At 40.0% G+C, this 26,859-nt stretch overlaps 1 long non-coding RNA gene across 1 annotated transcript; it reads right to left on the reverse strand.

Annotated features, from left to right (window-relative positions):
* Positions 1–6,285: 6,285 nt before the first annotated feature.
* LOC109490205 lies at positions 6,286–26,287 on the reverse strand. Its single transcript, XR_002143482.1, has 3 exons — positions 26,112–26,287; positions 8,604–8,769; positions 6,286–6,539 (listed from the first exon to the last, which is right to left on the reverse strand). It is a non-coding gene; the product is annotated as an uncharacterized LOC109490205 (long non-coding RNA).
* Positions 26,288–26,859: the final 572 nt, after the last annotated feature.

Below are 26,859 nucleotides of genomic sequence, written 5' to 3' on the forward strand. Positions count from 1 at the left end.
TAATCATTCTCCAATTTAAGGGGAAAAGAACCTACTTAAACTCTGAGAGGTATAGGCTTTATGTAGGATGCCAGGAAGACAGATTTTAATTAATTTAATCACAGTGAAATCTCAACATCTAAAATAATTACCAGTACCTAGCCAAGAAACTATTATCTGTTGAAGGTAATCAGTAAAAGGGAGCCAGGCTGGTCAGTGAAGAATCTAACAAAAGCCTTTTTATTGTTGCTGATCAAGAACGAAATCATCAGGAATGGATTATTCTGCCTCAACTTCCCTTTCTGTCTCTGCCAACCCAAGTTCAGTGTAAAATGACCAAAACAACTTGGATGTATTTATGGGTGAATCCCATCTCCATATGGTGCCTGTGAAGAAGTCTGTTTTATTTATCTAGTTTATAACAGTGAAATGTGATGATTACATTTTGTTTAATATATGTTTGCTATGTTGCAAAATACTTTGGCTTTCTTAAAAATATAAGTTAGAAACAACTGGGTTCTGCTGAGTCATACATACACATAAGCCCTGAGAGCATTAATTGAAAACAGCTGGGGAGTGACTTTTTTAAATAACAGCTTTATTGAGATACAATTCACAAACCATAAAATTCGTCCTTTGAAAATGTACAAGTCAGTGTTTTTTGTATATTCACAAAGTTGTGCAACCATCACCACTGCCTAATTCCAGAACATTTGCATCACTACCAAAAGAATCCCCATATATTAAACACTAAAAGTCACTCCCGACCTCCTCTTCCACCTTGCCCCTACAATAAGCTACCTTATAGCTCTATAAATCTGTCTATGGACAATTCATATAAGTGGAATGCTACAACATGTGGTCTTTTGGATGGACTTCTTTCACTTAGCATAACGTTTTGAGGTTCATCCATGTTGTAGCATATAGTGTATGCACTCTTTTTTTACACCTGAATGATATTCCACTGTATACATATACCAAGTTCTTAACGTATATAGAAAACCTAAAAACTCCATCAAGGGGCGCCTGGGTGGCTCAGTCATTAAGCGTCTTCCTTAGGCTCAGGGCGTGATGCCAGAGTCCTGGGATCGAGCCCCACATCAGGCTCCTCCACTGGGAGCCTGCTTCTTCCTCTCCCACTCCCCCTGCCTGTGTTCCCTCTCTCGCTGGCTATCTCCCTCTCTGTCAAATAAAAAAATAAAATCTTAAAAAAAAAAAAACACTCCATCAAAAAACTATTGGAATAAATGATTTCAATAAAGCCACAAGATACAAAATTAACATACAGAAACAATTTGTGTTTCTATATACTAATAACAAGCTATCAGAAAGAAAAATTTAAAAAACAATCTTATTTATAATTATATAAAAGGAATAAAATTATAAAATTCATAGTAATAAACTTAGCCAAAGAGGTAAAAAGACCTATAATCTGAAAACTATAAGACATTGATTAAAGAAATTAAAAACAACACAAATAAATGGAAAGATAATACCATGCTCAAAGACTAGAAGAATTAATATTATTAAAATGTCCAGACTACCCAAAGCAATCTACAGATTTAATGCTAGCCTCACCAATGGCATGGGTGCCTGAGAGGCCCAGTTGGGTAAGCATCTGACTCTTGATTTCAGCTCAGGTCATGATCTCAGGGTTGTGAGAACGAGCCCTGCGTTGGGCTCCGCACTTAGTGGGAAGTCTGCTTCTCTTTCTCGCTCTCCTCTGTCCCTCCCCCGTTTGTGCTCTAAATATATACATACATATATACAATCTTAATGACATCAAGAACAATAAAAAAAAAAAATCAATGACATTTTTCACAGAACAAACAACCTTAAAATTTGTATGGAACCACAAAAAACCCAAGCAGCCAAAGTAATCTTGAGAAAGAAGAAAAGGGTTGGTATTGTGCTCCCTGATTTCAAACTATTCTACAAAGCTATAGTAATCAAAACAGTATAATTCTGGTACACACACACACGCACGCACACACACATACACACACACAAAAAAGAGACACAAAGTTCAACAGAATAGAATAGAGAACCCAGAGATAAATCCCAGGCTTAGTCAATTAATCTACAACAAAGGAGGCAAGAATATACCATAGGGAAAAGACAGTCTCTTCAATAAATAGTATTAGAAAAACTAGACCACTGCATGCAAAAGAATGAAAATGTACCATCTTACACCAATTTGAAAATAAATTCAAAATGGATTAAAGACTTGAATGTAAGAACTGAAACCACAAAACTCGCAGAAAAAAAAAAACATAATAAGCTCTTTGACATTGATCTTAGCATTATTTTTTGGACCTCTCTCCCCAGGCAAGGGCAACAAAAGTTAAACAGATGAGATTACATCAAACTGAAAAGCTTCTGCACAGTGAAGAAGCCCATCAACGAAATGAAAAGGCAACCTACTGAATGGAAGAAGATATTTGCAAATAATATGTTTAATAAGAGGTTAAAATCTGAAACATATAAAGAACTTACACAATTTAATAACAAAAAGACCAACCAGACTAAAGAATGGGCAGAGGATTTGAAGAGACATTTTTCCAAAGAAGATACACACACAGACAACAAGCACATGAAAAGGTGCTCAACATCATGAATCATTGGGGGAAATGCAAATCAAAACTACAATGAGATAATTATTTTATCATACCTGTCAGAATGGTGATGATCAAAAAGAGGAGAGATGACAAGTGTTAGCGAAGAAGTGGAGAAAAGGCAACACTCATATACTATTGGTAGGAATGTACATTGGTGTAGCCACTGTGGAAAACAGTAATGGAGGTTCCTCAAAAATAAAAATAGAACTATCGGATGAGCCAGCTATTTCACTTGTGGCTTTTTATCCAAAGAAAATAAAAACATCAATTTGAAGAGATATATGCACCCCCATGTTCATTGAAGCATTATTTATAATAGCCAAGATATGGAAACAACCCAAGTGTACACTGATAAATGAATAAATAAGTGGTATCTATATACAATAGAATATTACTCAGCCATAAAAAGAATGAAATCTTGCCGTTTGCAACATGAATGGACCCAGAGGATATTATACAAAGTGAAATAAGTCAGAAAAAGACAAATACTGTATGATTTCACTTATATGTGGAATCTATAAAATAAAACCGATGAATAAGTGAAACAAGACAGAAACAGACTCATAGACACAGGAAACAAACTCTTGGTTACCACAAGGAGGAGGGTTTCAGGGGTGGGGGGTGGAGTAGGCAAAATAGGTGAAGGGAATTAAGAGGTACAAACTCCTAGAGGTAACAAGTACAGCATAGAGAATACAGTAAAAAATAATGTAATAACTTTGTATGGTGACAAATAGTAGCTAGACTTATTGTATAAAAATAGAAAATGACTATAATATACACCTGAAACTAGTAGGATATTATATATTAACTATACTTCAATTTTTAAAAAAATGAATCAGGGACAATTCTTGCCTGTGACCAACTGTTAGTTGGTCAGGGTCAGGAAACTGTTAGTTTCCTTCTGACCCAAAGTCTTTATAGATTTAAAAAAAAAAAAAAGGTAAGAAAGAAAGAAAATAAGATCCTTTTTTGTTCAGGCTTTACTGTGCCAAACTCCTAGAGATAAGTCATAATTTTTCTGAATAAATCATGATAATTCTTGTCCCCTTTGCCAAATATTCTCTTTTCCAATCTCCATCGCAACTAGGAGTGGCAATGTGGCCCAGTTCTAGTAAATAAGACATAAGAGAACATCATTTGAGCTTGTGAAATTTTCTCCACTAAGGCAAGGAGACCGTTCTTCCACATACTCCTCTCCTTCCTGCATAAGATGCTAGGGACACAGTACCTGAAACTGTGACAGCCATCTTGGGACCATGAGACTACCAACACAAGGAAGATACATCAGTTCACTCAGAATGATGGAAAAATCTTGGGTGTTTAATACTATCATTGAACCACAGAATATTCTTTCAGAACTTTTTACTAAATAAATAATACACATTGTTATGATTTAAAACAAACAAGCTAACTTACAGACAGACCAAATAGTGGAAATTCTCTAGTGATCAATCTTTAGGGGAGCTCCAAAGCCATTTCTCCCCTCCAGTGCCTGGCAAGCCTGTTGGTTTTCAAGGCTACTGAGTTCAGAAAGAGGGTAGAATTATGACAAGTTCTAAAATGCCATAAATCTTGCCACGATTCAGCCATTTTTTTAAAAATAAACTCTTCCTAGATTGTTACAAGTTTTCAATTAACTTCCAGAGATCCCCAAAAGTTGATTTTGACAGTTTTTTCCAGAGTTCTCATTTCTTTTATAGAACAGTGAATGTTCAGAGGTCCTTATTCCACCATTTCAGAAGCTGGACCAATGTCTTTTTTTTGGGAGGGGGGGGGAGGAAAGAGAGACTCCTAATCCAGAATTTTGAAAAGAATGATCAAAAGTCAGATTTGAGCCAGTTTCCTTGGGGGGAAAACATATTTAATAGGAAGTAGGCAAGTGGAGTAGTTGTCAATTCTAAAAAAGAAGAAGAAGAAAAATTAATATGTCGATTAACCTAATTATTGAAATTTGTTCAAGTGGCAGAGCATACTCTTTGTACTGAACTTCTTTTCTGTTCCCTTATTATTAATTCAGAACCAAACAGAATTGGAAATATTAGTTCGTTATACTAAGCATGCAAACCTTTATTTATATTTCTTCATGGCACTCACTGCTGAGAGTGAGGAAGGGAAATTCCTGATTTTTGTTACTTTTTCCGTGCCCAAACGATGTGTCAACTGTGTGCTGCCCAAATGAGGCGTGTTGTGGCAGCTACCAGAGATGAGACAACGTGCTGAGAAAATTAAACTCTTTCAGACTTGTCCTAAAAAACTTAACCCTTTATATGATAGCAACATCGCAGAGATTGTCCCCAAATCCACTGGAGGAGGGAAAAAAATCCTGCTGCTAATAGTGATACCTACATTATTGCAGTCTGGATTTTATGGGGGTAAAGCATCTTTCTTTCTTCTTTCTTTCTTTCTTTTCTTTTCTTTTTTTCTTTCCCTTCCTTCCTTCCTTCCTTCCTTCCTTCCTTCCTTCCTTCCTTCGTTTTAGGATAGCACTTGATATCCAACTTTCAAGGTTATGTGAAAACTAAACATTTGTAGGCTATTTGAATGTAATTATTATATTTAATAACATATTACATAGCAGCTGATGGCCTTAGGGAATCAATCGCTATCACTTCCAAAATTAGTTGGTGATGTTAGCAGAGAGAGGGTAGCAGAAGTTACTCCCCTTCAGATATTTCTAAAGAGCAACACTTTCTCCTTATAAATTTAGAGCCCAGGCACCCAAACCAACAGCTGCTTCGGTGCAGTGGAAACAAAGTGAGGTTCTCAGCTTAGATATCTATAAGCTTTGAGGCAGAATAAAGGTGTACTATGTTCCTTTCTTGATTCAGCTAATTGCTGAATGACATTTTAATAAGCACCTGAGATAGGACAAACCTGCTATTTATATTAAAATCAGCCCCAAGCTGCAGACAAGAATTGTGACTGGAGAAGCTAACAGGAACGCCCCGATACCAAAGCTGGGCAAGATGAAAATGTTCCCATCACTGTATATCTTTGAAGTCCATAAGCAAGGGATAAGAAAACTTTCTCCCGTTGCTACAAGAAGAATCAAATCCAAAGGCTGCAGCAAGAATAATTTCCTCACATGCTGTTAAAATCCTAATTAGAAATTTCAACTTGAAGATTCCAATAGTTCTTTGCTCTCGTTTTATCTGAACTAACATTTTAGGCGGTTGGTTTGTGATCTTCCAGAAAACCTTGTTTCAAGATAAGCCCTTTCATCTTTCAAATAGCTTTGGGGCATCTTTCTCAGTGCCAGGAACACAGCCATCCATTTCACAAATGAGGCCAAATGATGACATTACTTGGCCTTCTTTCACAAACATCATTCCTATCCACAGCAAAGCAGTGAATGTTGCAACGGCGTCTGAGGCTTACAAACTGTCTCTGTAAATCTCTACACACAAGGAAATCAATAGATGTTTTTAGAAACTCCGAGTTCCCCCTATATACTAATAAGCTGAACACAATGGGGAAAAGAATGTGTTGGAGGATTCCGCTTCTTTGATGAGTCTTATTATGGTCCCTTGGTCTTTTTTTTTTTTTTTTTTAATTCCAAGACTGAATCCTGGGAGAAGACAATACCCTCCAAAACAGGCAAGGCAGTCCTTAGCCAGGATGACCTCGAACAAATCACCTACGCCTTATTTGCTTCCATTCCTTACATACAAATGGAATAATAATAGCACCCAACCCAAAGGACTGTACCGAGGCATAGGCTCATGTCAAGTGCTGACTCCTATGCCTGGCTCCCAATCAATGCCCCGTAATTGGTAGCTCTGACGATGACAAGAATTGGATTGATGACAGGTAAGGAAGAGGACACTGATGACTAGCTGACGTTGACATTTAGCTCAAAAACTGCCTATTCTGTTGCTCGTCTTCCTTCACTCTCCCTTGCAATGTTTTCTTCCTCAGCACTCGAAGAGTTCAGATCCCCTAGAAAGAAAGAGAATCCACGGTTTAATCAGTCTAAATGTCACAAGTGGAAGAAGACTGGAAGAAAACAATGAATAAATTACTCAACAGGGAGACTCCAGACGCTGGAGCATCTGTGTGGTGGCACTTTTTGAGGGTAGCCAGAGAGGAAGGAAGGAAGGAGACCAAGTAAAAAGCAGAAGAAACAGCCCAATGGGGAGCCTGCCTGGATAGTTAGTCTTTGTGAAGCCGATTCATAGGTATCACTGCAATGAGCACCTCTGTCAGAAGACGGAGCCATAGAGACTTTCCCTAGTGTTGTGTGATTAGACTATGACACAAAGCAACACAAATGCAGTCCTCCCTTCCAAGCCGCCAGCCCTCCTCCTCTTAATTTTGCAGACTGATTACTCAATTTTAGTTTTTATTTGATTAAGAAATTTCTTCCCTGTGCTAGGGTTAACCTATTTATTAGATGATAATACCACTCATCTGGAAAACTATGGAGAGGCATTTAATTCCAATGCATATAAGAAAGTACATTTATAGATACTGTGAAGAAAAGTAAGTTCTAAGCTTCTAAAATTTGAATTCCAAGGTTTTTCTGGTGGGGGGAAGGGTTTTTGTTTCTGTTTGATTTCAAAGATGTGGATAACAATGATTAAAATTATTTTTTTCTGATTAATGTAAGGAAGAGGAGTAATATACGGGAGTAATCATACAGAAGTTGAAAGCCCAAAGACTTGGATTCAAATTCCATCTCTAGCTTGAATGAGCTGTGCTACGGTAAGAAAGTCATTTAATTTCTCCATGCTCAGTTCTCTCACTTGTAAAATAAGAGTGCTTAATAACTTATTTTATTTTGTCCACATGCATTTTAAAATCTTGATACATGCTTATCATTATAAAAAACACAAGAGTGTGTTAAGGTAAGAGCCAAAGCCCTTGACAACTCATTACTGACAATTCTAACTACTCGGAGGTAACTACAATGTAACAGTTCATATGCATTCATATATACAAGATAAAGACATACATGTGACCAAAAAAAAATGATTCTACTACATGGACTAATATGCAGCTGCTTTTTTGTTCCTAGAAATATTTAATGAGTTCCATTTCAAGTGAGTCCAGGTAAATGTACTTTATTCTTTTTAAATCATATATAAATTACATTGTGCCATGGCTTATTGAACTTTTTATTCATTCAGAAATTTAGGTTGTTTCTATTTTTTTTTTTAGCAGATACAAATATGGCAACAATGAACACTCTTGGACAAATATTTGTGTGCACTCAGGCTCATATGCCTGTTGATGATAGATGTTTTAGAATGCTTCCCAAAAAATGATTTTTTTTCTTCTTTCCTAAACCACTTTTTTTTGCTCTAAAAACATGTTGTAGAGAGCTTTAGCAAGTGGATCTGAATGACCTCTCTCTCTCTCTTAAAGAAATAAAGATGCAAATATAATGACATTTTACTGAAAATCTGACAGAAAGCCTAAAGACAAGTTTTCAGACTGTGTTGTTTAATATCATCAATAATGGGATACAGTTTAACCTGTCAAGCCCCTCAGAATTTTAAAGAAATATTTGAGACTTGATGAATGAGAATAATAACAAAGTAATGGCATAGTGAAGGGGAAAGAGGAAATATTAATTACCTAAAGAAAACCATGCAGAACTCAGCTGAGAAGACAAATCTCTTTTCTGACTGACATACTGAGTGAAGAGAATAATTCAACTTCAAAGCCAGAACAAAAAATTCTGTACTCACCATAATTTAGGAGTAAAGATTGACAGTTTGCCACAATAGTTAATCTTCTGATTCGTGTTCAAGGCATTAACTCAATAGAATACCATCACTTATAGTATTGCCTAAAACTAATGAAATTTGCCATTGGTGATTTTACAACTTCCTGTGTTTAAGAATAAAGGTCCCTAAAAAAAATGAGATGTCGTTTTAGCTGTTCATGCCCCTTTCAACTCAAATACTGCATATTACATCAAGTCAACAAGATACAGTGATTAAAACCAGTAAAATTTACTACAAAGGAAATAGAAAATATGATAGATGGCATGTTTACCTGTTTCTGAAGGTGGAATATCAAGTTGAAGAAGGGAAAGTCAGATAAGAATGGCATGACCACCATCTTGTTTTCTTCCAACACTGTGTTTATCCAACATCTATTTATCTTTCACATGATTTATTTTTGTTGGGAGCATCCATTTTCTTAGCAGGAGAAGCATTTCCTACATGTGAGGGAGGATTTTCAAATTAGTAAGTTATTGTTGCATCAAAATTTTTGGAAAGGGATAAGAAAAATACAATGAGAAAATTACCAAACCCAAATCTTTGAATAAACACCACATATACTTTTTGTTTTTAATGGAACCTTCTTGAAAGGTGGTGAAGTGAGTCCAAGAACCATTCTTGTTGAACCAATTAGTCACCCCAGCTAGTGTTTTTTTTTTTATCTGTAGCTGCATCACTGAGAAAGTTCTGAATATGATCTATTCAAAAAGCCTAGGGCTGATAATTCACAAAAATTACAATCTTTATGGGGTGAAATTATTTACATTAATGCACGCTGAAGAAAATACTGAGTCGATAATAAGGCCATGTAACAAGTAACTGAAATTGAAGTCTTTATAATTTCATAATATTCAATTCATGCTTTCTCAGTATTTTTATACTTGTGAAACAAAAGTATTCTACAGGTTTCTAACATTTTAAATGTTTCAGAACTGTTCCTGTTAGTGTGAAATTTCCAACACAGAGAAACAGATCTGTTTCCTATAAGTCTCACAGAAATGCTTATCTTAGACACTAATGTTCCACTTAGAAATATGCCTTTGGGGTGCCCAGATGGCTCAGTCGGCTAAGTGTCCAACTCTTGGTTTCAGCTCAGGTCATGATCTCAGGGTCATGAGATTGAGCCCTAAGGAGGGCTCTGCACTCACCACAGAATCTGCTTGAGATTCTCTCTCTCTCTCTCTCTCTCCCCCTCTGCCCTGCCCCCCACTTGCACGTGTGCTCGCTCTTTCTCTCTCTAAAACAAATAAATAGGAGCACTTGGGTAGCTGGTTAATCGTCTGACTCTTGGTTTCAGCTCTGGTCATGATGTCAGGGTCATGGGATGGAGCCCTGCATGGGGCCAAAGGGAGTTGGCTGTTCCTTTCCTTCCCCCTCTACTTCCACCATTGGTGCTCACATGCTCTCTATCTCTCTCTCTAAAATAAATAAATAAAATCCTTAAAAGAAATAAGTAAATAAATAAATAAAATCTTCAAAAAAAACATGTCTTAAAGGAGCTTGGATTCTATACAGTGCCTGCTTTCAAGACAACTCTCATCTGATGCTTTCTGTTGTTACCTTCCTGACTTCCACTCACTCATCTTTTGCATCCTCACTTTCCCTCCACCACTCTTTCCATAATCCCAACAGGATGGTGTCCATTATCTCCATAGCTCCAGGAGCAGACAGGTGATTTAAGTCTGACCAATCACAGCATCATATCCCTGGGATCATAGTGATTCATTCAAGGATGAACAAAAGAGTTCAATCTAGACTGGTAATAACCACTGAGCTCCAATGCTAGGACTCCATTTTGGAAGAGAGACTTCCTGTTTCCATAAAGGCTGCTTTTAACTGATGCATACCTTCCCAAGCAAGCCTTTCCTTATTGTGCTTTTGGCTGCCTTCTCAATTTGCTAGGAGTTTTGGAAAATGAAATCATCTTCAAACTAGCCTAGTTCATTCTTTTTTGTTTTTCTTTGCTTTGATCATTTCTACCCCCTTCGGGTTCTTTCTTTCTTTTTTTTCCCCCCAATTTTACTCTGGCCAGCCCTCTCCAAGTCTTCACCTTCAGAACTACAGTATCCAGGAACCATCCAGAGAACAGAAATTTTTTTTTGCTTTAGAAGGATTAGTATCTAGACACCATGTGGCATTCAGTTGGAGAGTTTCTTACATGTTCTTTATAAAAACAACAAAACAACAAATAAAACAACTATCATCAAAAGGCAGCCAACCCAGCACTTCCTTTCTTTTTTCTTGAAGCTTGGCTTTACATTCTGCAAAACAAAGCAATTTACTGGCAAAGTGAAGCTCCTGTGTCAGTTACAACTCTTTCTCTTGCATGGGGATTAGAACTCAACTTGAACTGACTTAAATCCAAAAAAAAAAAAAAAAAAGAGAGAGAGAGAGAGAGAGAGAGAAGCTATTGGCCTCTTTTTCAGAAATGCCCGGAACAGAGGTTGGCTTTGGGCACAACTAGACCCCAGGCACAAATAATATTATTAAGACTCACTGTCATTTCCACCATTTTTGGTATATGGTCAGAATACTCATGGTGACACTGAAAAATCAGGATTCAAGTACCCCTTGTAGCTAGAAGAAGAGAAGGCATATGCAATTCATTCATTCATTCATTCATTCATTCATTCATTCATCTATCCCTCTTTCTCTCCACACAGTTGTTTCCTGGTTACAAACACATGTTAGATCATGGCATCGAGCAACGGAAGCTTCAGATCACAAGTCTAGGTGACTTTCCAACTCATCTCTCCAAAGTTAACTAATTCAATCACTATGCCTAATTGCAAAAACCCTAGAGAGAGGCTCACAGAGGGGCCTTCTGTGTCTACCCCTCATCCGGTCAGAGGAACTATGACAGCCACCTCTTCTGGGCTGTAAGGCAGAGGGCCTCAGAAAGCTGAAGGGCAAAAGAGAAAACCATAGACCTCTCAAGCAAAGCATAACCCCCACCATAATACATCACACACCTCAAAGCCACTGAGCGTTTTGCTATTATGCCAACCTATTCTCCCATGTGGTTAGGGATGGAAATGAAGTTGGACAACTTTCTTCTTTCAGGCTAGTCAGAATTCCCACTTCCAGCCTCTCCCATGTGTTCCTGAAGTGCAAGCTTCCTCACAGCCCCCTGAAGCAGGTTCAGGAAATCTCTCAGAATACTCTAAACACAAATGAGTCCAGTAAAACCCTTGGCCAACTCCAGCTGATATTCTAACTAGTACCAGATATACCAGATACAGATATGAGTTCATATCTGGACTCCATCATTATTAGCAAGTTGTCCTGGGCAAGTCACTCAACTTATCTTTGCCACATTTTCTGTGACTGTACAATGTAACCTTCATGGTTTTGTGGTCCCTCCTCTATAATATCCTGCAATGATTTCCACAGTGGACCTGTTTGGTGGCATTCTCTTACATGTAAACTCCTGTTAATGCTCTAAATTTTCTACTACCAAGTACAACTCAAATTATTACATGTCAAAAAAAGTTAAAAGAACATCAGTGTGGAAATACAAATCTGAGTTCTCAACCCAGCTCTGACCCCAGTCATTGTGTCACCTTGAGAAGCCACTAAACTTGGGCCCCTGGGTTGTACCTATAAAATGAGGGAATTAGAGTAATTGTCTAGATGTTTCCTTCCAGTATTATTCTAATAATATTCCTTAAGTGTAACAACTATTTTAAGACTGGATGTGAGGCAATTTAAATGTTACCGTCATGGAAAAAATAAGATGTCTTTGTTAAATAAAGGAAGTACCAGGAGGCTGTCAAATATGGAATTCTCTTGTATACATGTGGCTGCAGAAAAAAATTTAAGACAGCAACTTCTTAGCAACGCTTCCGATAAGCTCTCTGAGGTACTATCCTGAGAGAATATCATTCCTCATTAAGATGTCCAGGCCCAGCACAACGGAAGAGAACATGCAGAACATTTTCTTTTGTTATATGTTGATGTCTTTTGTGGGTTGGTATTTTTTTCTTCTTGATTCCACTTACTGATTAACTACTAATTGTTTCTTTGGCCTAGGAGTAAGCCCCATTTGTGATTTATAATACTAATTCCAAAGCGATCTTCATTTTGTTGGAGGCAGAGAAATTGGCTTGCTGTATCTTATGGCCTTTTGGGTTCTAGAGGAGGCTTAACCTGAGCAGAATATTATGTCTGAGTAAGGAACCGAGCAGTCCCTGAGCTGCCACAACCATATATTCGTGGTACACCAGGAAATATGCTTTTGTTCAAGAATCATTTTCAAGTAACTGCCCAGGCCTTTCCAGAGAAAGCAAATGCCATTCTGTCATTATTTTCTCTCTGACCTGTGCTCGAGCACAAATACATTTCCCCACAGCATCAAACGCTCTTCTGCGGAGACTCCATCTTCAAACCATCCCATCAAAATAACGAACACAGGATATCTAACTTCAAAGCAGAGCTAATTTTGAGTATGTGCCCTATTTTGTGAGCCTAATCACATCTTCTATATAAAAGGCAAGAAACCAATTAGAAACACAAACTTCATAGATGGGTACAAATGAGCACAATATCTGACACTCTAGCGAGATAAGGAGGGTAGGAAAACCATTTGTTGAGCACCGACTACTGGTTGAGCTTTAAATGCATCCTCAAATTAAATCCAAATAAGAACTTTGGCTGGGAGGTCGCACAGGTCCCTCTGGTTCCTTTTTGCCTTTTTACAGGATTACAAAGCAATCTGCCCCAGGCTGCTTTTAAAAGTAAGTAGCTGAGCTGTGATCTGAACCCAGATCCATCTCACTTCAAAGCCTGTGCTTTTTTTCCTTACCCCCAAAATGCCCAAGTGCCATTTGATATAATTGGGAGAACATGGGCCTCGTTTCCTAATTTAGATTCACACTGATGCATATTACATTAAGTTTCCTATATAATGACCAGTGCTTCTTTCTATAGCATTTCCAGAATGCCCCAGAAAGTGAAATTGTTCTGCAAAAGAAACTCTGAGAGGCAATTTTAATATCTTGCTTACTTGAAAAAGCAAATTACACTCTGCATTCAAAACAAAATAGCTCCCCCTACAGGTTTTGCGCCGTCTCCATCCTCCCCTTCGGCAAAGGAGGGGGGAACCCACAGGTCAGATAGAAGGCTGGGCTGAGCGACTGCTCCTTATTGATGGCAATAATTATCAGTCCTTCTGTTTAGAGGGGATCAGCGGGTATGACTCAAGATGAGAAGACGTCCCTTTCGCATTTTCCTCAGTTTCAGCAGAATAAATCTATACCTGCTAGGAGTCTCGGGCTGATTCTGCCCGGCTCCAGGCTGGAGTGAAAGCGTGCTTTCTGGAGGCCGAGTTCCCTCCTTACTTGCAGTGCGGAGCTGGCAAAGGCATTCTGTCAGCCTTCCAAGCCCTGAGATTCCTCTGTGACATCACGAGTCCTGGCTTTGCCCGGCGCCCGCTGCCTCCCCGGGACTGTTTGGACCCGCGCACACTTGTGCGTCAGCGTCACCCCTGGACCCCGCGTGCGTTCCCGCGGGGCTGCAGCGCCCGGAACACCAGCGATGACGCAAGCCAGACGGGAACTTCTCGGGACTGTCGTGGGTGCTCAGAGGGCCTGGGAACGTCACGAATGTGCCGTGGCCTAATGTCATGTGCTGTCATCATTATGCCTTCCAACGACAGCTGTCTCCACCGCTCTCCCCTCTGATTCCCTCTCCTAGAGCATTTCCTGGGAACATGGGTGGGTGGGGGGGATGGTGGAGACAGGGGGGGACCCTTCGTGTGTCCGTGCGGAATTACCTCAGTGGAGAAATGAAGTACGATGGATAATAGACCTCCCGTCCTCCCCCCATTCATAATATTAAAGATCATTAAATGAGAAAATGCACCTAAAAGGGGCCCTATAAAATTTTTAAAACATAAAAATAGTAGTAGCTACTACATAATGAGTTCTTTTCACAGAGTAACCACTGTGTTATCAACTTTACCTGTAACATTTCATTTCATTCTCACAACAGGCTTATGAGGTCACTAGACCCATTTTGCAGATTCTGAGAAGTTAAATGATTTCACCAAGGTCATATAGGTGTCAAAGAGCAGAGCACAGAATTGAGCCTCTGTCTGTCTGACTCCAAAGTCCAGGCTTTTAGCGCTCTGCAGTACTGTTTCCCCAAAACAGGAACGCCAGTTGTTAAGTCACTACTTACAATAGAAAGTACAATCAGATCCAAGAAATGACTGTTAAATACTCAGATACTTAAGCAAATTGAAATTTTGAAATGAGCATGCTTTCCTCATAAGGTTGTCCTGTGCATCCAAAAATTGTCTTTCACTTGGATGACTACACAGGATAGTTAGTGTGTACCTGCATACAGAATGATTTGTGACTTTTCAAGCATTGCCGTGCGTGCCATTGGATTGGGTACCGCCAGGAATCTGTGAGAGACAGAGCACTGGCATCATTAGTATTCCCACTACCTAGACAAAGCAACAGGCTTAAGGCAATTAAGTGACACGGCCAAGGTCCCAGAGTTTAAAAACAATGCCTCCCAATTCAGTTCACAGCTTTTTCTAGTCCTCAGAGAGGCCTGACTTGGGAAGGGAGGGTAACTTCAATCCATCCACCTCACTCTTAGCACAAACCCAGTCCTTCAGACCTGCTTTCCTCCATCTCAGTTAAAGATGTAACTGTCCTTTCACCCAGACACCTCCATTCAAGGCCAAGATTAAGTCACTTATTTGTGCTAGTCCTCCCTGCCTACCCACATCTGACAAGTGGTTTCTTCAGAAAATTCCTCAAGTGTCCAGACCAGCTGAAAGTGATGAGCAATGGAGAAAATCACAAGGCAGGAGGCATGGATGGGAGTGTGGCAGACTAAACATCTGGGGATGACGCTGCCTAAATTGGTGAATTTATTTTAAATAAGTAGCTTAATTCAAACCATGATTACCTCTCCCATGTCAACGGTATCAATGGAATGACCTCCTAAAATGTCCTGCGGCACCCAGTCTGGCCACTCAGGTCCACTTTTCACAGCGAAGCAGTGTAATCTCGCAAAAATGCAAGTCGTCTCCAGCTTTAAGCTTTCCAAATGCTTCCTCCAACTTTCAGGCTTAAGACACCAAATCCTTATAATAATATCTGACCCCAGCTATTTGTCCAAATTCTCAGGTCACTCCCCCACGTGGTGCCTTTCCTTTCTAGTCTTCATCTTATTCTCTTTGCCCAGGATGTGAAAATTCTCTTTACAACTTCCCTGACAATAACCCCCAACCTAGGCTTGGCTGTCTCCAGGAACAGCTGGGAAAGACAGCCATTCCCTTAATAAACACACCAAATTATCATTCACTAGTTGAATCCCAGGCAGTTCCTGGAGTCACAGAAATCTGGGTCCATATCCCATTCTATAGCACACTTAGCCACATGAGCTCTGTCTCAGAGCCTCAGTTTCTTTATCTGAGAGGTGGGCAATCTCATGAAGTCACTGCAGCAGGTAAATGAGAATACGCGTAGAGTGACTCAAAGTCCCTTCTTACACAGAGTGAGTGTTGAATAAACATTAGTCATCTTTGTCATTGTCATCATCATCATCATCATCACTTTCCCCATATTCTTTCCATTCCCTTGGCTACACACTCCAAGTGTCTTCAACAAACGTCCCCCTGCTGAGTTTGTGAGGAGCTTACTGACCAGGACCACCAGCCATGCCCAACCTCCTTCCACTAAGCCATGCCCACACCTTGTACCCGCACACACAGACCAAAGAGTAAGTTAATTTCCTGGTTCAGTTGATTTTAGAAATGGTTTTCTAACTCAACCTGAGCTTCCACGACATCAACCCTACAGGTGTATGGGGAATTGAAGAGAAGGTAGATGACAAACTAAGACCAGGGGCAGCTCTGTAAGAGCTTTCTTCTTACCAGAAGGCTGGAGAAATAAAATAAATAACAAAAAAACTGATACGGTGCTCTCATTTGTGTCTCAGGTTCACAGCAAAACATCAATATGGTCTCTGTCTTTTCTTTCAAGATCTCAAAGCTTCCTACTTCAAAGTGTATCATCTGCTTCGTTACGGCCTTTCACAAAGACACAAAGTGAGACATTAATTTGTGCAGCATGAACAGAATTTCCAAAAGATTATATGGGGCGTGTATACGAGGAGACTCTGTGGGCTCCGATGCGGTACAGTGCACGGCCCTGCCCGGGTGATGTGAGTAATCACGCTCAGCGGATGTGGGTGGATTCTCGCACTATTTCATCCCACTCAAGTCGACGGCACAAATACCACACCAGACGCATCAAGAAGGGGTACTATATTTGTTTTGTACCTACAGCTGCTTCTAACCATAAAGGAGTGGTTAAAAGAAACAACTGATAAAAACCGTGGACCTCTCTATTTTCTTTACCCAAATACAGCAGAAGAACTACAGTAATGGAACAGAAAAGGGGGGGGGGGAATCACTCTTTAGGGCATAAATTTAGGTAATTCAAAATCAAATCACCACCTAAAGAACCCAGTTCATCTTGCCTTATCACCTCAGGAGGGCAGCCAACTCAGGGCAAGGAGAAGAAATTCAGTTCTCAGCTCCCACTCTCTTTACTGTTGCCTCTCCCTGCTCATGCCATCGGGCTTCCCATCAGGTTCTGTTCTAGGCAAATGAAGCTCAGGGAACCCCCTTTATCTCCACCTTCATGGCCTCTCATCATAACCATTTACAAACCTTTCTGTCTTCAAGGCACTTAGCACATTGCTGGATAAATTGCTGGCGCTCCTTTGATTACAAATGACAGAAACGAAACTTAAATTGGTTAAGCTACACTGGGTTGGCTCCAATAATGGGGAAGGCCAGGGTTAAGCTGGCCTCAGGGATCCTGGTAACTTAGATAATACATTTACATTTTACCAATCCCTTCCACCTCCCAGCTCTGAGTCTGCTTGATGTCTTCCTTTTCTATAGATTGGCTGCTTCCTAGTGCCAGGCTCGGTGATTGGACAGATAAAGGCATATGAATGCAGAAAACTCCAAGTTTCTATCCCTAATGCTCAGACATACCAGAGCATCTCTCTTCCTTCATGGCTCTATATACAATTGCAGGGCAGGACTCTGCTTGGCCTGAACTGGGACATGCACGCATTCCTGCAGACACGGAAACAGGTAATAGGATTGGCCAGGCCTACCTGTGTGCCTGGGCCTGCAGGCACAGGGCTAGGCACAGGGCTAGGTCTTGTGAGTGGCAACTCCTCACAACCAGAACAGTTGCCACAAAAAGAGAGGTGTGTTTGGTGTTCCCAGAAGGTGGGTGGGAAGACAAAAATCGCATCTATTCACCAGCTTACCTCATTAAGCCTTTATTTCCAGGATATTCACACACCTCTGACTCTCTTGCACCTTAACTGATGATCTTTGTTCCCCATTAAATATTACCTGTTATAACCCTTATAAAGATAGACCTTTGGGAGCCCATCTTAAAGACCCACTTTATCTCATTTTCATATCTAGAGAAATTCATCCTAGCAACCACAAGTAAATAAAAATCCAATTAAATGTTTACTATATTCTGATAAGGGAAAATGACAACTTAAGAATTTCTCTCCTACCTCCCAGAAAAACATGCTCTTTCTGAGCATTCCCTCTTTCTCAAATTCCAAGGTGAATGAAGGTAAATCTCAAGGTCAGTCACCTGCCCTGCCCTGCCCCACTTTTTATTTCCCCTTAATATATATATTATTTTCCTCCTACCATTGGCTCTTTGACCTTTCTAGAGTAATTAGCTAGCATCTCCGGACCTTGCCATTTGCACTGATGTATAATAAAGACCAAGAGGCCAGAGATCTAGACAGAAACCATCTGGTGGGGTAGGAGAAGCACTAGGAACAAGCTGGCTGAGTCAGGTTTTTCTTCAGCAGGTGAGGGAGGGACAGGTGAATATTTGCACGTTAATGTATTTTCCCTTGCTGTATACTATTCACTCAAAGTCCAGCCACTCATTTCACCAACTCACTCAGAACCAGAGTTACACAAAGCTTGCAGCATAGACTATATTCTCATGAGATGTTACACGAAAAAAGGCTTTGTAATTAAATAAATCTGGAAAATGTTTGATATTGTATCCCTCCATTTGAGATTTATGATGCATCTTAAGGGCTCTGACAAGTTCTGCGGTAAAGGAATATGTTTAATTTATTTTGCTTGGCATTTCAAAAACTAATTTATTGATTAAATTCTTCAAGGTAATACCTACTAACAATCTTTGCAATATTCTTTGAGCATTGTAATGCTAAGAGATTTGTAGATAATAATGCCATCTTGGGAGAACTTTCATGTTTTTGGAAGTCTCACGCAAGCAGCGAAGCTCTAATGTTGAAGACATTGGGTGCATGTCTGGCCAGTGTTCGATACTAGGAAGCAGGACCCTCTGATAACTAGTCTTCCACTGCCTATGTTTGGCTTGGAACTGCTTTCCATATGAACTGCTGAGATACTGAGCTCCATGGGTAGGAGAAGAATAACTGTGACCCCACTGCAAGGCCTCCCTCCCATCAAACCAATTTAGTGCTCTCACAGCTCCTACTGCACCTTGGGCTTGTTAGCAGTTTCCTACAAAAAGGACCAAGTTCTGTTTATCCGTGTTTCAGGAAACTTCTCCAAACTCCTCCCTTTTTTTAGTCCTCTTAAATATGTATGTCCTCCATCTGGCCATGTCTGGTTGAGAACCTATGACTTTGGACTGCGTTTCTCTCTCTCTGCCTAGCCCATTCGATTTAATGTTCTGTCTCAGAAGTCTAGCTCCTACTCCAGATCTACCCTTACAACCTAAAACTAGAGGTCAACCTCACCCTCTTAATCTCAGATTCGAGAACCCCAGCTCAAGGATGAACTTCTAGCCTACCACTGGTCCGCAAGGGAAATATAAAAAATTCTTCTTTAAAACACCCTATACATTTTACCTCATTCTTTTGTCAGACTTAGTGCTTTCTACTTGCACTATAGTTATATATATACATGACCTAAATCTCTATGCCACCGCCTCTGAGATCTCAAGCTTCTTGAGGACAAACATCTCTTTATTTTTTCACATCTTTCATAATGCCTAGGTAAAGCCAACTGCAGACAGTAAGAAGTCAATGAATGTTTATGGAATCCACAAATAGGAGAATGAATGATCTTTTATATAACATGAAATTTTGCTTTTGACGACCAAGAGAAAAGATAACAGATCTGTAAATGCAATGGATAGAAGTAAGATAACTACATCTTGTTAATTTAGGATTCCCTAATTCAAAAGCTGTGTTAATTCCCATAGGGTGGTGATTTTGCTTGCCTCTCTGCACCCCCAGATCCATCTGGCAATGTCTGGAAATATACCTTATTGTCACAACTGGGGTGAGGGGAACAGAACTATTGGCATCTAGTGAGTAGAAGCCCAGAATGCTGCTAAATGTCTTACAATGCACAGGACAGTCCCTCTACAACAAAGAGTCACATGACCCCAAATATCAAGTACCAGTACTAAGAAATCCTGCCACAGAGGTAAGGCAAAAGCTCTCCTTTTCATCGCCCAACAGCAAAAGCTTTCTATAGAAATTAATAGCCTGAAAAGATTGCAAATAGAATTTGAGCTTTTTCAAGTGCATAAGGTCACCTGATTTGCTTTCATCAAAGAGTGGTCTTCATCATTGGTATTATTATTCCACTCTGTAATCACCCAGAATGCTTTGCTTATGCTATGTGTTCGACCAATTGCTGAATTGGATTGCTTAAATGCTTTCTCTACTTAGTGATGCTTTTGTCTATATTATAGGGTAGGAACCAAATTTAATTCCCCAGTCACAGGACAAATATTTACCACAAACAATAGCATTCCAACGATTTGAATCTCTAACTGCCAGAATGGCTTCTATAAAAGAAATTGTAAGCGCAAATGCTCAGTTAGTATTTAAAGACCCAATTGCTCATAAGCCAGACAGTACATGCACAAATTACTGCTTTCTTCACTTGACAACTGCTGTTTTTATCCTGACACATCCACTTAAAAATTATTTCTGACAAGAATCTTAACAGCTTTAAATCAGTCTAATTAAAAGTAATACATTTTTGCTAGAAAAGTGTTTGAAATTATACAGTATTGCACAGTTGACTTTTCAAATCAAGTTACTGAGTGCATTAGTAAATGCCAAAAACACCTCCACTGACATATGGCCTCCCATCAAAGGAAAACATTCCTAATAGGCTTATGGAAGTTCCTAACTGCAAATTTATAGGTGGTTAAACAAACAAACAAACAAACAAACAAAAAAAGGCTTAGAGCTTTTCTGTGATATATCATGTCCTCAAACACGACCTGATATAGATGTGGTAAGCAGCTTCTGACAATGATCACTGAGGTTTTCGATGATCCCCACCTCCTGGTACCCACATCTCTGTGTAACCCCTTTCATGTCAGTGTATATGGGACCTAGTGACTCGCTCCTGAGTGGGGGGGGAATATATATATATATATATATATATATATACACACACACACACACACAGGTGATAGGATGTCATTTTCATGATGAGGTTCCAAGAGAGTCTAACCTCCATTTTACTGGCTTTCTATCTGTTGCTGGCATGTTCTCTTACCCTCTCATGTCCGGCTACCATGTTGTCAGTTGTCCCATGGAAAGCCCACATGGCAAAGAACCGAGGGTGATCCACAGCACAGAAGAAGACAAAACTCAGTCCGATGACCCACAAGGAACTGAATCCTCCCCAAAAAATATGTGAATGAGCTTGGAAGTGAATCCTTCCCAGGTAAGCCTTGAGAGGACTGCAGCCCCCTGAGAGACCCAAAGCCAGAAAGCCTCACTAACTTGCCCCTGGATTCCTGTCCCACAGAAGCTGTGAAATAAATATATTTTCATTTTCAGCTGCTAAGTTTGTGGCAGTTTGTTGTAGAGCCATAGGTAAGTAATATAGACGACGACCTCTAAATCTCTCTCATTCTTTTAAAATCTTTTCATACATGAAAGGCCCACCTCTCCTGTTCCTTGATGGATATTTTTTATGGTTCCATCATAAAAAACTCTTTATTCTCTTGAGCTAAACTTTGCTCATCCTTACCCGCACACCAGTATTTTGTCCTGATATCTATGTTTTTCAAAAGCATGCTCCTTGATGCTCTGTTTTCCTCTACTCCAAAGCCCAAATGAATGGAACGAGAAGTGCAATCTTGGCTGTCTGGGTTGAAAGCACTGGAGTCATCATTACCTTCTCCATTTTCTTCAGTGACAATCCTACAAACCGCCGTGATGCCCTCAAACTGTGCCTCCTTTCTCCACAAAGGCTCTCGCATCCCTCCTTCATTATTTCCTTATGTTAGAACTATTATAATTGTCCAAAATAGACCTCTTCTCCAATGCGCTTTGTACATACAAAACCAGATTACACCCTCTAAAACACCACTTTCCTCATTTTACCTAAAGATTTTGGTGAAGAATCTTGAGAAGACACATTCAGGTTTGGAAAATTACCTTTGGCCATGGCATTCAATTTCAAAGTGTACCTGGTATGCCAGTTTCTGTCCCTTTCATGACCAGGGCCTCATGAAAATTGGCCTTTCAAGGTTCGCCTTTGTCCAAGTCTTAGGGCCAAATAAAACAGCACGGCCATTTTGATATAACATGTCTATCAAGGCTGTTGTTACAGGTTGGGGTCCCAGGAAGTGCACTGAAAGGTGGAGATAATTAACAGGAGAGAAGATTATTAGGGAGTCCTTCAAGATTGACGGCAGTGGGGGAGGGGGTGGGGAGCCGGACTATGCGGAGGAAGATGCTGGGTGGTGATGTAATCACTACAAAAGCCTCAGCCTTATTCAGATTAGCATCTTTGTTTACAGAAGCCTAAAGAATGGGAACCACCAGCAGTGTCCATCAACAAAGTCAATTGTGGTATATTCAGATGAAGAATGCAATGCAGCTAAAAAAAATAAACTACTGTTTATTCAACCACATGGATCTCTTTCACAGACATGGCATTTATCAAAAGAAATCAGACACCAAAGGGTAATTACTGTATGATTCCAATTATATGAAGTTCGAGAAGTTACAGGACGAACTTACAGTGATAGAGATCAGAACAGGACTGAGAAGGGCCAAGAGTGACACTTGGAGGTGTGGGGGTGTTAAAAACATTCTGTCTCAATCTTAGTAGTTGTTATATAGACGTGTATATATCTATATACATAGATAGATAGATATAGATATATATGTAAGAATTTATCAAATTATACACTGAGTATTTATATACTACAATGTATTCACATTTGGGGTTTTTTAATTATTTATTTATTTGAGAGAAATAAATTGAGAGGGAGGGGCAGAGAGAGAAGCAAATTCCCCGCTAAGCACAGAGCCTGACACAGAACTTGATCTCAGGAACCTGAGATCATGACCTGAGCAAAAAGCAGACACTTAATCGACTGAGCCACCCAGGTACCCATATTCATGTTTTAAAGGAGAAAAAAAAGTATCAGGCAAAACAAAATAACAATTATTTCCAGCGAATATGTCCAGCTTCTTTGGCCATCCAGCTGCAGTTGCAGCCAACTTTTAAAATGAAATTTCAGAGCCGTATGGCTATATGTATACCTCTGTGCCTAAGTGTAGGATACATGTGCCAATAGAAAGGGAAGACACTTGTATAATGACAATAGTGATCTCTAGGCACCTCAGCTGCATGTAATTTTCATTTCCTCTTTTTTACCTCTTCTACTTTAAAAAAATGAGTATCGATTGTTTTTTATGTTAAGGGAATGAGTGATGATTCTTTTAAAATGTATTATAATTCATTGAACGATGAGCTAAAAGAGAAAGGGAAAACTGAAAGTGAGGTTATAAATACCGTAATCACTTAGAGTGTGTGTTAAACAGCAAGGTGAAAGAGAATATCTTTTTCAGGACATGAGAGTGGAGATCAATATAGAATGCCAACGGGGAAAAGATGCCGTGTTAAAAACTAGCTGAAAATGACCCAAGTTGAAATGACCATGCATTCAATGGGAATACCCAGTCTGAAGGACCGCCGCCTAAGTGCTGACAAGCAGTTAGGGATTTCTGGCAAGGAGCAGGCAGAGACAGAGGGGCTGTCCCCACAACAGGGCTCTGATTTCCCAGAAGCCCAAGAGAGAGCCCAGTCCTCTGACAGTGACAGGCTTTTTCCATGCCAGCAGCCTCGGATGCTGCACAGAGGACAGGCTAGACAGATACAAACCAAGAAAGGCTTTCAGTCATTTTCAGAAGCAAGAGTAATGGGGACGTCCGCCTTGTTGTCTGGGAACACCCTGAGTTAGCCACAGTGACAGGTAAATAAAAAAGCCTGTGAATTTGTCAGATTCCAGTCACTCTGACTCAGTGCCTACCGAAATCATTTCACAAGGATCGGACTATTCCCAGATCCCCATACGTGGAAGCATCACGTTCTCTGCCAGCACAACTCAGGATCACAAATCCCCAGGGGCAGCCAAAGGAACACAAACACTTCAGTACATAGTTTTTACAGTAGGAGGCAGAGGATTCTGTCTCTTGCAAAGAACATTGAAAGTTCACAAAAAAAAAATCTGACTTTATCACCTTTATCTTTAGTAGAACTAAAATATTAATAAAAATAATCACTTATGGATTTATATTTGGAGAAGGAACAGAGGGATAGGGTGGCGAAGCCATTTGCCTTTGTGGAGGCAAAAATAGACTTGTGGTTAAAAAGCCTAGAGCTGGCATGGCTGTCCACGCACTAGCTTCCTGCTGCGTAAGGCAGGGAGAATGACAGCACCCATCTCATAGAGACTTGCGAAGAAAGACAGGAATCACGTATGTTATGCACACTTAGTACCATGCCCAGCACAGCAAGCTTTGGTTACTGGTATATGTTAGAGGACACACGTTATTGCCATGGATATGGGCAGTTCTCGCTGTGGCCTCTTTCAACATTTTGTTCCAGCTTCATTCCTAGTGTAAAGTCTTCTTTCATGCCTCTTACTATAGCTCTTCTTTCTAAAATAGATTCCAGCTTCATGAAAAGAACACAGAACAAGAGCTAGCCCAAGCCACTGGCACAAGGTGACGGTAAATACAAGGGATGTGTTAGAGAGAGAGAAGCCTAGTGAAGACAATTACACAAAGTCAGCTGATCTGGTTTTTCCCATCGGAGAGTCATCAGAATCCTGTCTCATATAGGCTGTTATGACCCATTTGTCGAAGTATCTACATCTTTGAGAATGCACATGTGTTTTTTAGTCACGAATCGGAGAGGCTTATAGACAATGATGGACTTTATATTCTATAAGGAAACCTACATTCTATAACATCGGTGATCACAGAGAGTATCTAGTCACTCCTCACTAAGGAATGGGTGATAACCTCTAAAAACGAAGTTACGGAAACAGTTCCCATTCTATGTCTGGTAACAGAGACACTATCTACTCTGTTTAGGTATTTGCTAGAAGCATAGTGTCACAGTTAAAAGGGACGGCTTGGCATCACGCTGCCTGGGATCCTAAACCCAGAGCCCCTACTTGTTAGACGTGTGACTTGGGCGTGTTATTAACATCTCTGCATCTCAGTTTTGTCAATAGCAAATGAAGTTAAGAATAGCACCTGTCTCAGAAGAGGATTATAAGTGATAAATAAACTGATTTACAAAAAGGGAAAGTGATTAGTGCCTGGCACACAGCAGGGAATCTTCAGCTTTTTTAAATTAATTAATTTGTTTCAGTGGATTTCTCCTACTACTTTTTCATTTACATCCAGTTTAGAAATTTCAGAAAATAAATTAAAAGAGAGAAAATTAAAAATCATCTGCTATCCAACCTCTCCGAGATAACCACTGTTACCATTTTGGAAAAGTTTTCTTCCAATTTGCTTTTTAAACGGACAATCTTGAACTAAGACTAAAGTGTACAGGGTACTTTGTAACCTAATTTGTTTCCACTTAAGTACCGATTATCAGGGGAGAAATGTCATATTTTTCATTTATACTTTGTGGGAAAAATTCTTGTGATTAAATATTCTCCTACAACATTATTGTGCCTAATGCAAGATACTACATTGCCTCAGAGTATTCATTTAACAATGCTGCTATTACTGGATATTTAGAAGTTTTCCAAATTTTTACTTTTTTTTTTTAAAAAAGGGTTGAACGTCCTTGGAGCTAAGTGCTTGTGCAGATCTTTGACGTTTTCCTTAAGGTAAATTCCTAGGAATGAAATTTTCAATATCCAAGGGGAATAAATGTTATTAAAGCTTTTGGGTATGTTCAAAGGATATCTATCAAAATGTATTATTTTTTCCAGAATGCTCTTTAAAATTCTGGCTGGAATTTGTGCTGCTACAGTTCTTTGTTTCTCTAAGCAACGGGATCTTTTTTCAATTCCATTGTAAGACCCACACTCTCTTCTGTGTGGCAGTAGAAAGAGCTTTTTTTAAGGCCATCTTGGTTTACGTTTTTATTTTTTTATTTTTTTTTAAGATATTATTTATTTATTTGACAGAGACAGAGACAGCCAGCGAGAGAGGGAACACAAGCAGGGGGAGTGGGAGAGGAAGAAGCAGGCTCATTGCAGAGGAGCCTGATGTGGGGCTCGATCCCATAATGCCGGGATCACGCCCTGAGCCGAAGGCAGACGCTTAACCGCTGTGCCACCCAGGCGCCCCTTGGTTTACGTTTTTAATAGGAAGCCCTTTTAACACTCTAATAGAAAAGGATCCTTTCCTGTTGCCCTTAAGCTGGAAATGAATTACGCAAAAATACGGCACCCACAATACTTACTGTGCAGCTCTGGCAAGAACATCCCCAGACCTTCTCTTTTCACCGCTTGAAGCCGAGGAGCTGAGGATTTTGTCTAGTTCTCTGTTTACCAGTTCGAAGCTCAGCTACAGTGACGATCATCGGCTCTTCTTGATCTTTCACTTTCCCTTTTTCACTTTCTGAACTAGAATGTTACTTTTTTTGTAGGCCAAAATATTTTTTAAATGTGAAATCCCCAAGCTTCAACACATTTACAAAACCGTGCACCTGCCCGATTTCCTCTAGTGGCTTCTCCTTGGAATTAGAATAAATCTCAACCCCTCACACTGACCTGCAAAACCCACAGAAGATCTAGCCTCTGGCTATTTCTCCAACTGCCCTGCTGCCTCTCCCTCTCTCTCTCTCTCTTTCTCACTCATCTCTCACCTACCAAACATGGCTCACACCAAGCCTTCTTCGAGTCCTTTAACACTCCAAGCACTTATGGGATGCCTGGGTAGCTCAGTCGGTTACGGGTCTGACTTTGGCTCAGGTCATGACCCCGGGGTCCTGGGATAGAGCCCCATGTTGGGCTCCCTGCTCAGTGGGGAGTCTGCTTCTCCCTCTGCCCCTCCCCCTGCTTGTGCTCTCTCTCTCCCTTTCTCTCTTTCTCTCAAATAAGTAAATAAAATTTTAAAAAAGAAAACAAAACTCTCCAATCACCTTCTGACACGGAGCCTCCGCGGGAGCTGTTCCCTCTGCTTGGAACGCTTTTTTGCTCCTCCTTGTC

Source organism: Ailuropoda melanoleuca, chromosome 4 (genome assembly GCF_002007445.2).
Source record: "Ailuropoda melanoleuca isolate Jingjing chromosome 4, ASM200744v2, whole genome shotgun sequence".
NCBI classification, from domain to species: Eukaryota; Metazoa; Chordata; class Mammalia; order Carnivora; family Ursidae; genus Ailuropoda; species Ailuropoda melanoleuca.